This window comes from Calidris pugnax, unplaced genomic scaffold (genome assembly GCF_001431845.1).
Source record: "Calidris pugnax isolate Ruff unplaced genomic scaffold, ASM143184v1 scaffold11, whole genome shotgun sequence".
In the NCBI taxonomy this organism is placed as follows: Eukaryota; Metazoa; Chordata; class Aves; order Charadriiformes; family Scolopacidae; genus Calidris; species Calidris pugnax.
The window spans coordinates 7,114,238-7,127,547 of NW_015090803.1; the positions used below are offsets into that span (position 1 = coordinate 7,114,238).

A 13,310-nucleotide genomic window follows, 5' to 3' on the forward strand; every position below is an offset into this window, starting at 1 on the left:
AAATCCTTTTAATTTTTTTTTTTAAATTTTCCGTTTTTGCCCCCCCCCCAAAAAAAAAAAAAAAAAAAAAAACCCCAAATGATTTTTTGGGGGTTCTTAACTAAGAGAGATTAATAACATAAGTAAACTAATTGCTTTTTTGTAATATTTTATAATGTTCAGCTAACTTTTAGATTACAACATGCAAGTCTAAACATAGAGCTAATTTAAGAAATAAAATTGCAAACATATCATTAGAAATATATAAATCATTTGCAAATCACTTCCTTTAAGGAGATGGTCACACTGTCACTTCACAAAGAGTCTCAGCATTTAACATTACAACTCCCTAGGCACACTGGCTGTTACTGTCCTTTTCCAGGCTATCAAATGCCTTGCAGCTAAACTTGGATTTAGAAACATTAGTGCTTCTAGTCCATTCAGAGCAAAGAGCATGTCTGTCTTTGCCCTCTTTGCTTCCCTGTGCTCCAGTAGTGCATACCCATCTCTTAGAGCCTTTCTTATCTTCTGTTTAGAGTGCAATACCCTTTTGGGCAAGAGCAACCTTTTTATCCTGTGTTAATTCAGCAATGGAGACAAGAGGGTCTTGACCCATAACTAGGATCCCAGGTACTGTTGCAATAAAATTAATGGTAATGACTTTTTTTTTTTATCAGCTGAATTGTTACAAACCTGCTTTGCAGTTTTAACTGTTTGGAGTCCAAAACATGACGAAATGGGTTTAAGCCACTACAGGTGATACATCCCTGTCTTTTTTAAGAAATAAGTACCCTCCTCCATAAGCCATACAGATTACATTACAATGAAACAATGAAATTGTCAAAATGCACAAAAAAGAAAATCCCACAAAACAAAACCTTGAAGAATGTCAGTTTTAAGGCTGCTAGCAAAACTTTGGGTTTGTATGTGTGCAGTGTGGCACAGTGGGTAATCTGACCTCTGCCCTGATGTTCTCACCTGCTCGGGTCTCACCATCAGAGAAATTAATGCTAGTCTTTCAGTACTTTATTTACATGGCAATTTCTCAGTCCTAACAGTGAGTATGTTAACAGTCCTGACTCTGAATCTGTAAACAGATTCTCCTGGGAGCAATGACAGTGGTAATCAATATCTTAAAATCTCTGTAAAACAAAATACTAATTATTTGCAACGGCAAGATCTCAAGAGGACTATATGTTTTATAAAAGCAGTGAAATATGCTACGCATATTTTCGTACTGCCTGTTTAACCTCCAGCAATCTGCAAGAGTGGGGCTGTTTCCTTCTCGACTCCTCTCTGCTTCTCAAAGCTGAGTAATGCAATAGGTGGTCCCTGAGAGTCAATACCTTCCCTGCTCCTGCCGACTCCCCCGCTCCAGCAATCAAGGCAATTTTCAGCAGCTTTTACCTGTTCAAAGGCAGCCTCCCATCTTTGTAGAACAGGGGAGGATGCCTCAGCACAGAAGCTATTTCCCTTAGTAGGTCTAACTACAAATGAAAGAGTAATGGCAGAATTGCAACAAAACCATGCTGGTTTTCACCTGCCTGCCCCGTGTAATCACACAGGGGATGATAGGACAGAGTTCAGTTTGGGTCAGTATAGACTGTTGCAGTCTACATGACATCCATTTCTCCTTGTCTTCTACACTAATAGAAGAACTAACTAGGTAACAGCCTAGATAACAGCTAAGTATGCTAACCCTCGCTGCAATCCTCTCCTTGCTTGCTCTGTAGATTTCACAATATCATCTAAATCTTTTCCTCCGTGTTCTTACCTCAGGAGCCACTGAATTGCTTTCTGGACCAGGACCCTGCCCCAGTTCAGGCAGCCATACAATAAACAGTATTAACGCTTTATTCGCTCTTGCCTTGCCTTAATTTTCTAATCCTTGAATCTACAATATAAATAACATTTTTGAATGTGTATTTTTTTTTCCTATGTGTCATTTGAATCAATGAAGTTGAGACCCAAACGTATTTGGCTTTGTCAGGGGAAAATCAACAACAGGGTATATTTTATTCCAGATGGTATCTTAACATAATAACAAAACAAGAATTTGCAATGTAATGAAGGCCTGATGTATAAAAGGAATAAAAAATAAAGAAGAAAGCCAGTGTCTTAATGGGAGAGCACACTACATATTTAAAGTTGGTGTAAATGACAGCAGTACTGACATAAAACATCTGTGTCTGCAGATCTGACAGGTCTTTTGAAGTGTGTGACATAAGGAAATCCTAAGCATTAGCATTTGTATCTATATCTATATTAGATCTGACAATGACAAATTATTTAGAATAGTTAGGTATAATTAGTTTTACAGAATCTGGCTTGTGTAAAACTTTACAGACTGTAGAATGCCATGACATACTCTCACAACTCCACATCTGTTTCTTTTGCTAAAAGTAGTTACTAGTTAACTTTAAGCACTGTCACCTGAAAGTACAAAAGAAACACAAATATTTTCCAAGGTATGTGACAACGGAAGAAAGTCTGGCAAGAAAAGAGTCTAGAATAATTTCTTCATTTTTATATGGAAATTATTTTCTACTCTGGTAGCAGGAAAATCCTTCTTTTATCAAGCACCTGCTCAGTTAAAGGGCAGGAAAAAAGATAAATAAATACAAAATAGGAATATACACAAAGGATGTTTCTAGACTAAAAAGTAAGGCATGCTTGCGCTACGGAAGAGAAGAAAAGCAATTTTAGTCATTATGGCATGTCTATGGAATGCATTATGGCATTCTAACACGATAGAATCTCTACCTATGTGATGGGGCTGAAAGAGCCAGTCCAATCAAATATTGAAGCAGCTGCTGAAAAGATTTCAAAATATATAGCAAAGGTTTTGTAGGTTTAAACTGGATTGAGACATTGTAATTTGAACAGCCAAGCCATGAGCTTTGGAACCAGACATAGCCATTTCTGAGAAATCCTAACAAAAGATCCTATTACACCAATGTGCAATAGACATTAATGTTTTAGCAAACTGGTACAAAGCTCTCCAAGAAGGGTAGCAGAACCCTAGAACAAGCTACCCAAAGAGATAGAGGCCTCTCCAGCCTTGCTAGTTTTCAGGGCTTGGATAGAGCAAGCTGATTTATTGCTGGGGATCGTCCTGTTTCAGCTAGCTGCCTGGACTAAATAAACCCCCCGTGGTTCCCTCCAGCCAACATTTCTTTGATTCAAAGTACAGCCGTTATGGGTTAAAGACTCTGATGTAATTTCTAATTGACTGAGCAAGGCTTTTATGCACGTTATTTGCAACTTTCAATAAATCATACTCTATGGTATTCCCATTACAGAAGCCACGTGGAAAGATCATGGTGTTATTTTATGTCTTGGGACTATTCCCTCTTACGGGGTGTATACTAAGCAGATTTTACCCCTGCATGTGGCACTGGAAATTTTCTATTATGGCTGCAGAAATCGGTCCAGATACAGCTTTTCCACTGAGATAAAAACTGCTTTGTGGAATTAATGAACGATATGTAGGCAATCTGAGGTTAGACACAGCAGGACACTTTCAACTTTCTCAAATCTCAGGGGCTTCATCCACACACCAGATTTTTACTTTTCACTGAAAAATTGTCTAAAATTTTTGTCCTAGGTACAAAAATCTTGGAAATGTATTAATGACTACATAAAAACCTCACACTCTGTTTAATAAGGTACTTTCATCCCTATTTTTTCTTGGCTGCAAATCCAATAGAGTATGTCAGTCCTGGGGTATTTTAAGATTGCTAAAATTGTTCAATCAGAAGGCAAAGTATGGTATGTAAAGGAAAATATAGTTTAATCAAGGCACTGAACCTGTAGAAAAAAAACAGCAGGGAAGAATGGCAGAATAAAACCTACTAAGGCCCAAAGCAGCTGAAACAGAAATTAACATTAAGCTAAATGCGAAGGAAAAGTTTCAGTTCAGTTCAGCAAATGACATTTTGATTTGGCACAGCTCCATCACAAAAACAGTGGTTCGGGTTTTCAAATGCAAAATTGAATTATTTCCACATAATTAATTTCTATGGATATTTCAAAATTTAAATTTATATTTTAAATCCTGAAATGGTCTGCTATACACAGGTCTAAAATGAGGGATGTTAATAAAGAAAACCTTTCCTAGAAAGTATGTTTTACATATAAAACAGGCAGAAAAGTAGGGCCAGGTTTTCAGGCAAGTCTTTATAAGACCTTCCTTTGTAAGTGTAGGTCTTACCATGTCCAGCTAATTACAGTTGTGCATATAAAACTGCCTCGTAGAAGTTAAATTTCTCTGTGTCTATTCTAACAGACTGACAAGTGAATGAAAACCAATGTGCCTCTGCTCGTATTGTACTAAAAATTGGGCATAACTATGATTATTTGCAAATAGGATTTCCTCTTCAAAAAAAATGAACTTTCCCTCCCCTAGTTATACTTATTTGAAAGCGTAACCCAATCAGCTAAAAGAAAAGTCATATTTCATAAATAATTCACACTGTAAGCTTCTTCAAATTGGGCCTCATATATAGTATCCCACACCAGAATTATTTCAATAATTCAGGTAAGGTATCCAGCAGATTTTAAAGAAGTATTTTTTAGCTGTTTTGAAACAAGTAATTACATTTATTCACTATAATTTCTTCATTATTTTAATGAATTTATCTATTTTAGTTCTTACATGACTAGAAATTTTGAACCTCAAACATTAATTAATGGAAAATGTACACATTGTACACACAATTAAAATGTTATTTTTACTGAGGAGAAAAACTAAGTAAAAGTTTTAAAAAAGGATTAAAAAAACCTTTGCAAATATTTAAAAGCTTTCTAGTGGAAGGTACTCTCCCAGGGTTTAAAATTTCTGTTTCAACTGCCTTAGAATAAATCATCATCACTGTAAAATACTTAGTACTGTGGTACATCCTTGTCTTTTTCAAAGGATGTTCAACGTAACAAGTGCTGTTTGTAATTATTTGTGAGATGAACACTTTAAAAAGTTTCAGAGCTTCAAAGAAAGCATCTTGTTTTGGTTGTCTAGTTTATTCCTATTTATTACTTGTGTATCACAATCCAGGGGCTAATTATTTCATGTAAGTGCTGCAAGAAATAACACAACCTGTTGGCTGCGTCTCTTAAATACTGATGCCACAAAACACTTCAGAAGTGGTAACCATCAACCATTTCCTTCCTATATTAATTATAAATGAATTTTCATTCCCCCCCGACATACAAAATAAACAGGTGAGTATACAGGTGTGTGTATTCCCCACAACAATGGACCTTCAACACAGACACCCCAGGACAGCAGAGCATTATAATTCATTTTACTAAATTGAAGATATCAGCACTAATGCATGGCACAACTGTATTTTTTTAAAATTCTTTTTCTTAAAGTTGCCTCTTAAAAAACAGAAAGGACCATTGTTCAAAGTAATGGTCTCTGATATTATTCTGTTATTATCAATGACAAAAATTTAAGACTACTTACAATCAAAAACATAACCAAGCAGACTGAAAGAGAGATTAAAGTCAAACATTCAGGTACAGAGATGACAAATAAAAATGAACAACTAATCATGGCTAGTGAATTATGTCCTGTGCAATTTAGTCAGCATGAAGTTGTTTCCTCCCCTGCAAGGATTCATAAATCTACACATGCCAACCCAAACCTGATGGATGTGAACATTTGGAGGGGTGAAACTAGACCAATATTTTATATTCTTGGCCAACAGCCTTGGAAATTCACAAGTACTCTCTCTGGCTGTGAAGAGGATCCACTTAGTTCTATGAATGCAACAAACAATCTGAACTGCTCGACAGACATGATCAAAACAGACCAGGGAGTGCTGGGGACCTGGGCTGAACCTTGCAACCTGCCTGGCAGTGTGAGAGTGGGTGCCAGCTGCTATCTTTCCCAAGACTCCATTTGTAGTTCATTAATAATAAGTTGAACATTTGTTGAAATCACTAGAAGCTGTTTTATCATAGGTCCAGACTCAAACTCCAGAAGGTAGGTCTGGAATCCAGAAGTAGGTACCTGTACCTGCATGCACACCAAGCACATCAACTGGGTCCAAAACCTGATTATTCCTTAACTCTACAATTTTACCCCATGTACTTTTGTTAGTACAGGAACTGACAGTCCCAGTACCTGGAGATCTGTGAGCACACAAAATCTCACCTTTTATAATTTTTTGAAATTAAGTTCCTGGTCACCAATGTGCTGAGACTATGTTGAAAATAGGAATCCCAGAGGGTTCAAAAGCAGACTGACAATTACACAATTTAAAAATCTCATTATTTTTTATACTTTTTGTTCTGTTTTTTGAAACTTGGATTTGATAAAAACCGCTCACGTCACACTCAAACCCAAATGTATTAATTCTCTATCAGCAGGAAACATTGTACTGAGACAGAGCTGGAATGATCCCATACCATTAATAGTTAAGACAATTAATATATATAAAAAAATAAATAAAAACTAAGCCTCTATCCCAACTTGCATACCAACTCTTTTGTCATATCTAGCCATTTAAGTAAACTGCTTTGCAAAAACTTCATGATACATGAATATTCACCTGCTTCTACACTACATGATGAAGATTAATACAATATAAGAATACTGAGTCCAGAGTCAACTAATTATTGTTTTAACAAATTATATTGACCAAGAATGGGAGTAATTATGCTGATTTTTCCAATTATTTCTATTACTTACTCCATGGTTTTGCTGGGTCCAAGACCACCACAAACGTGCTAACTCACTAACGTACGCTATTTGAGGAAGAACTAGCAGATACACTTATCAAAAACAGTCTTTCTTCTGAAAGGAAGGTAGCCTGAGTTTTAACATGAATACATGTACCAATGCCACAAGTATCTCTTGTCAAGGATATGCTTAAAACTGCAGCTTCAGAATTCCTGGCAAAATATCTCGTGATCTTAAGAAAATTAACAAAGACTAACTCAGATTTCTTAGCCTAAGCTTGGAAAAAACTACCAAGTACCAAAAACTTCCCAAGCTGTTGAAACTTGAGGGAGTTCCAGGGCAATGACTCTCCTAATGGATATTCCAGCTTGATGCTGACTTACAAAATTCTGGTAAGACTGAAGCTACTGGGGAGATGCAAAGGACTTGGACAGAGTTTAGGAGCCCAAGCTCAGAGTGTAACAAAGTTTTCACCTAAGACATTAGACACCTACATTTTGGACAGTCCGTATCAGCCAACTTCTGCATTGGGCCAGAAGTGCCACCATCTTTGTATGACCAAGACACTCACAGCATCTCTCCTATCTGTACCCAGTGGGGATCCTTCAGTCACCTTGCCCCTGTGTCTAAATCCACTGAAGGACTCAATGGAGAAGGTAGTTGTAAACTCTTGTTCTTCCTGTCTCACCCACCACAGTATAAGCTCTAGCAAATTTAATTGCAAAAGAGTACGTGGATTGTCATTTCACCCAATACCTCATTAGCAAAAAGAAACTTGAAAGACTTCAGATCTCTGTTCTCCTCAACCTTGGAGAGTTCAAACCTTCACCTTTAGCTTCACCTGGACACTGCAGACTGGGTAGACACTCAGGCACAGGCTATTCCTCTGTGGAAATCACATCAGTTTGTGAAGGAAAAAACAACCACGGCTTAAGAAGGGGAACTGCCCAGAAAGAAAGCCAAATGAAGTAACCCATATACCAGGCTATGGTGCTCTCTTAAGGATATGTACCTTAAAGCCCTGTACCTGTATCTTCTGTACTTTAGACAGAAGTTCCAGTGCCTGAACCCCATGCTGAAGAAAAGTGAATTTCAGTAACAATGCCTCTTCCTCCTTCTGTGACCAAATTAAATCAGTGGCCTCTTGTTTTGTTTTTCTCCATAACAACCTACTTCACCTCTGTGCTCCAGAGGGAGACAAACCCAAGCTGCTTGTGCAGACTCAGAGGAGCTCATGAACTGCTGCAGAAAGGGGCAATCCTTACTAGCACAGGTCTAGCACTGAACAAACAGGTAAACTTTCAGAAAACTCAACACTACCACATTTACCAGTTTGGATCAACACTATTTGAGGGATTTCTATGTTAAATTCTGTTACATGAAACATACATGTCCTTCAGTACCTGTGAAAAGGACTTATAACTTCCCTGCAGCCCAACATGAATCATATAAACCTCGAGTGAAAGGGCCTAACCGCAAAACCCTATTTTCAGTGTTTCCTGCTAGTTCCTTTCAGGTGCTACGCACCCCGTTCTGCACCTACATCTGCCACCCATTGCCCTGAGAGCTACTTCAGGGTATAAATCCTTCACTGGGAGCCAGGCATCCAAGTCCCTTTAAAGGCTCTGACTGCAAGTGTGTGATAAAAAAAATGTACAGTGGTTCAGTCATGACTGAGTTCTGTTTTTCAGAAGTGCTGTAAATTATAAAACTAATAGAAAATGAGTAAAATCCTGAGATGAGAGTAAAGGTATTTTATTGAAATAAAGATTTAAATAACTGAAGAATAACCTTTACAGACTTGATTTGTAAGCTTGTCCCAAAGTAAACACATATATTTTATTTTTTATAAAATCATGGGGGTTTTTTTTGTTGTGTGGTGGTTATTTTAGTGTGTGCGTGTTTGGGGTTTTTTTGGTTTTGTTTTTTTTTTTAATTTTGCTTTGATAACAACTCCTCTATAGCCAGAATGTTGTAAGTAGTACTGTGGGTGGACTAATATAAAGTTGCAGCTGATTTTCTGGTGGACAGGAAGGATTTTTTTCCAAGACAATTACACAAATTGTATCTGACAGCTTAGACTATCTAAGGGAACCAGCATCCTGACTCTTGGCCTTCTCCTAATCTCCTCACTACACTCAAGACAGCTGAGTTTTAACAGCTCATATAGTTCCCACAGAATGAATGCCTTTAGCAACAAGAAACATTTTCAATATTATCTGTTTCCCATAGAGACAGATCAAAAAGCCATTTCTCATATTTGATAAGAACTTGAAGGGGAATAGTGTGGTATATACTAATTCAAAACAGCAGACAGCAAAGAAAGAACCTATCCCTAAATCTGATACCAGTTAAACCTATAGAAATGAGAGCCAACGCGTTGAAGTCAATGGAATTCGAGTGGTAGGATCAGCCAGGAACCACAACACAGTCCAACCTCTACTCCATATCAGCTAACAGAAAATTAATCTTACTTTTACAGGTTGCTGAAAATCACGCCATGTCTCAGGGAAGTATCTGTTTCACCAATGAGAACAAATGAGGGGAACAAGGTGGAATGTAACAAGAATCTGAAAATGCTAGAAGGGAAAAGCAGGACAAGGAGTGTACAACTGTCTCAGACGGGTGGGAATGACCAGTCCAGGACTCACAGTTTTGTCAGACATTAGAGTCAAGCTGCTGCACGTGGAGCAAGTGCTTCCTGAGATGGAAGAACTTGCTGAGTTAAAGGTTTCTAGCACCTGAAAACAGTGCCCAACAGTATTTGGACTTACATGAAGTCCAAATACTTCATGTAATCCATTAAAATAGCAATACTAGAGCTAAGCAAGAGATCCAGATTTTAACATTATACTACACTGGTATATACTCCAATGCCACCACGTTATGACGGTTCATGAATAATATTCCCAGATACTACATCTTTCTCATTGTGCAACTATGTGTCTAAATTTATTAATGTAACCATGTTTATAAGCTATTTGCAATGAGAATGTTGTCTGAACAAGGACAAAAAATAAAATAAAGGCTTATAATTAGGCCCAGCAAGAACAAAGCAAATACACTTTTCAGTTCTGGGTATTTTCATAGGGAGAGCTTTATCACTCCCATTGCCCCAATCCAAATGCAAATTAAGCACCTCATTTGTTTAAATTACCCAGAGAAATAGATACACAGAAGCAAATGCTACTCCCACTAAAGTCAATGTTGTGAGATCTGGGCTATGGTGCATATCTGATGGCACAGCAAGGTCCAAAGTATGATGTTATCAGTACTGCAGCTTTAATATGTTTGCTCTAAGTGTTAGCAAAACCTTAGTCTTGAAATCTGTGCTGCAGACTTTCTGAGGAAGCGTTAAATGGAGTAAGGAAGTTGCTAACAGCTTTTTTCTCCCTCTGCCTCTCCCCCCAAAACCAGAAGCAAACAAAAAGCAAAGAAACCTTTTTCTTTCAGGTGCAGTTTTCCTTTCTTAGAACAAACCTGTCCCTGTATTTCAGGTGGTGCATGCATTGCAGCATCCATACCCAGGCTACCAGTTTTTCAGGTGGACAACACCCGAGACACTCCAGTGAAGAATAAAAAGCATACTTTCCAATGGAGAGACACATTCATTTTAATAAAAAAGTATAGGAATTATATTTTTTGCATTGTATATATTAATTCTACCAATTAGAAAGCCTCCTAAGGCCTGGAATGAACTTTGTATAAGACTTACTGTTGGAAACTTGAGTTTCCAGTTTTTATATTAATGTAATAAAATTAAAATTTTAAAAATTAACACCTGTAAATACAAGACTAACAATATTATACTGCTTTGCCTGCAGTAAGAAATCTTTTACATGCTCTCCAAAATGGTACAAAAAATTCCAGTTGAGGCCTTTATGCAGCAGAACAGAATATCCTCAATGTCTTACAATAACACTACCTTTATTATACCCCAAGCAAGATCTCTCCTGTGTGTGTTATTTGTTTGTGATTTATTATGATCTCCAGATCTCATTTAACTTTGCTTAGTCACTCATGCTCTAAATCACACCTACCATTCTCTCCTCAATATATCACCTACCTGGATGCTGTGAGGTTTAACAGATTGGTCATTTGAAGTTTTCTTAAGGTGAAAAGAAAGGCTGGCTACACAGGATCAGCTGTGTATCATCAGAGCAGCAAAAATTATAGCAGAGGGCCAAGACTAAACTTCATTGTGTTTCACCAGCAAGTAGTTTGCATGTGGAGAACAACAGAATTTGCACTGATTGAAGAAATTACATAGTCTTATTTTTCTGCTCATATACGTGACACAAAAGCTTAAACAGAAATTTTATCAGTTGAAATGGTCTTTGCAAAATAGTGGCTTCGTGCCAAGCATCTGGAGTTTTCTAAGCTTTTTTTTTTAAAAATAAATTTCTAATATGTTAACATTTTTAAGATGTTTCCCCTAAAAAAACAAAACAAAACAAAAAAATTCCCAAAAAAATCTCCAAAGCCATAAAATATTTAACAGTGCTAGAAAGAACTTAGAAATAACCATTCTGACAGACACAGAACTAATATCTGTAGGAGCTTTGCTGAAGTCACTGCTGTATAATTTTTATTATACATTTATAGCATCTAAATATTTTAGAGACTATTCATGAAGGTAGAAGCATATCTTTCCAGACAAAAATGCAAAACCACACTCTTAGAAAAAACACAAAATGACAACAGGCTGTAAGCTCAACAGAGAAACCCTTTTGTCACTAAGAAGTGTCCTGTCTCATCCCTGGGGAGATGCATTGCCTGCAGCTGTCCAGGGAAGGTCACCAGGTCTCATGTTGAGATGAGCCAGTGGTGAGAGGCTTTTAAGGAGCAGCTCCTGCCTAGGAAACCTGGTAGAAGATGGGATAAGACTTCCGTGAAATGGCTCTGTTCTAGTTAAACAGGGATTTGTTCTAATGAGGCTGTTGGGATGTTTGCTTATTACTGCCATTGCCCAAGAGAAGACAAAACTGAGGGGTGAAAGTTAATGTTTTCAGAGCAATAATGCCAAGAGCCCCAGGGATAATGAAGAGAATTTCCTGAATGCGGCCTCAGCTCGGGGAAAAGGGAGAGGGACAGGCTGCACGGGGAGCACGGCCAGCAGCCCCACTGGGGAGCAAGGATGCAGCACATCCTCATCACTGGGACTGCAATGAATGCTTTGAAATCAGCCATCATTTGTGGCCTACATAAACTGCGTCTTCATAGCTTCTTCCTGCCAGAGAGGCTCTTCTTTTTATTATTATTACTATTATTATCTGTATTTGTTTTTCTGTTAGCAGTATTTGACCAATTTGTGCACAGTGGGCTTTCTTTGTGTATTCTCCCCTACAGCTGCAGTCTTTGAGAGGTTGGCACTCCATGAGGAGTTCAGCAGCAGGTCACAGACCTGGTTTACAAAGGGAAGGAGAAATAAACAACCAACTAGAAGAATAAAAAGACTCCACAAAGCTTTCAGTAACCTGTGGACAATCTGGAGAGATGTATTTATTGGACTTTCTTTCTTCTTTTCCTCTTCCTGACCCAGCATCCTCACCTCATCTGAGGTCAGGCACCTATAACATGCTTGTAATTTTTCCTTCAGGCTTACTGTTATTAGATGGTATTTATATAGATGGTAATGGGGTGAAGAGAGAAGAAAGAAATTAAAGGAGATAAGAACAGGACATACTGCAGTTTGAATGCATGGTACTGAGCCTTTGGTCACAGATGTTTGCGTCATTCCCCCACTGAATATTTTTTTTTCTGTTGGGAAACTGTCTCACCATTAGATACTCTTTGTTTATGAAGAGATACATGCATTCTTTTCCTCTCACAGATAATTACATATTCCAAAATATTTGTATGTTTTTTAATCATGTCTTTAGTACCTAACAGCATAAAGAAAACTAGCAGGGCTTCCCCCTTCCAATTAATTTTATTGCTGGTCTTGTTTCCTCTCCTGCTTCAGTGAATGCATAATAGATTTAGGCTAAAGGTAAATACAAGTAGAATTAAAAAGATAGAACACAAGAAACAGAAACAAAAAGGAGAAAAAGGGATGCTTAATATTTATGTGGCATCTGAGAAAAACAGCAAAAGAAATGCAGCTCTACAGTAAAGCCAGAATGACCCTCGTGGGAAGATGTGGAGTATCAGCTGTTGCACCAGTAGGTAACACACCTTCAACAGTGTACAAGTACCTGGAGATGCCAGGCTCCTATGCAAGGTATGTTGTTCCCCCATTATACTACAATACATGGGTACAACCCTTAGAAGTATCAATAAACCTTAAACAAAATAGGAGAAGCTTAAAATAGAAATAGTCAATCTGGGGCGCTCAGTGAAATCAGAATGAAGGTTGGGGTAGAAACTAAACACTGGATCCAAAATTAAGCATTTCAAAACCATTTCTCCACTGATAAACACCCCATCTGCTGTGCAAAAAAAAGCAAAGCCTATAAATCAGCTAGACAATATTTCCAAAGGGAGTTTTTAACTTGAAGGCGTTTCAGGGCGTGTTTCAATGTATAGTGAGGAATAATCAGCTCACTCAAGGCAATGCCTCTGTTGAAGAATTTGCATAATTTGCAAAAACAGGACAACTCTTCTACACAGTGTATATAGCCCTTTCCTATCCAGATCTTCA

At 37.7% G+C, this 13,310-nt stretch overlaps 1 protein-coding gene across 1 annotated transcript in view; it reads right to left on the reverse strand.

The window, feature by feature from the left end:
* Nucleotides 1-13,310, reverse strand: part of KCNH8 (potassium channel, voltage gated eag related subfamily H, member 8) — a 176,046-nt gene that overhangs the window by 49,667 nt on the left and 113,069 nt on the right. The gene's annotated exons all lie outside the window — the stretch shown is intronic.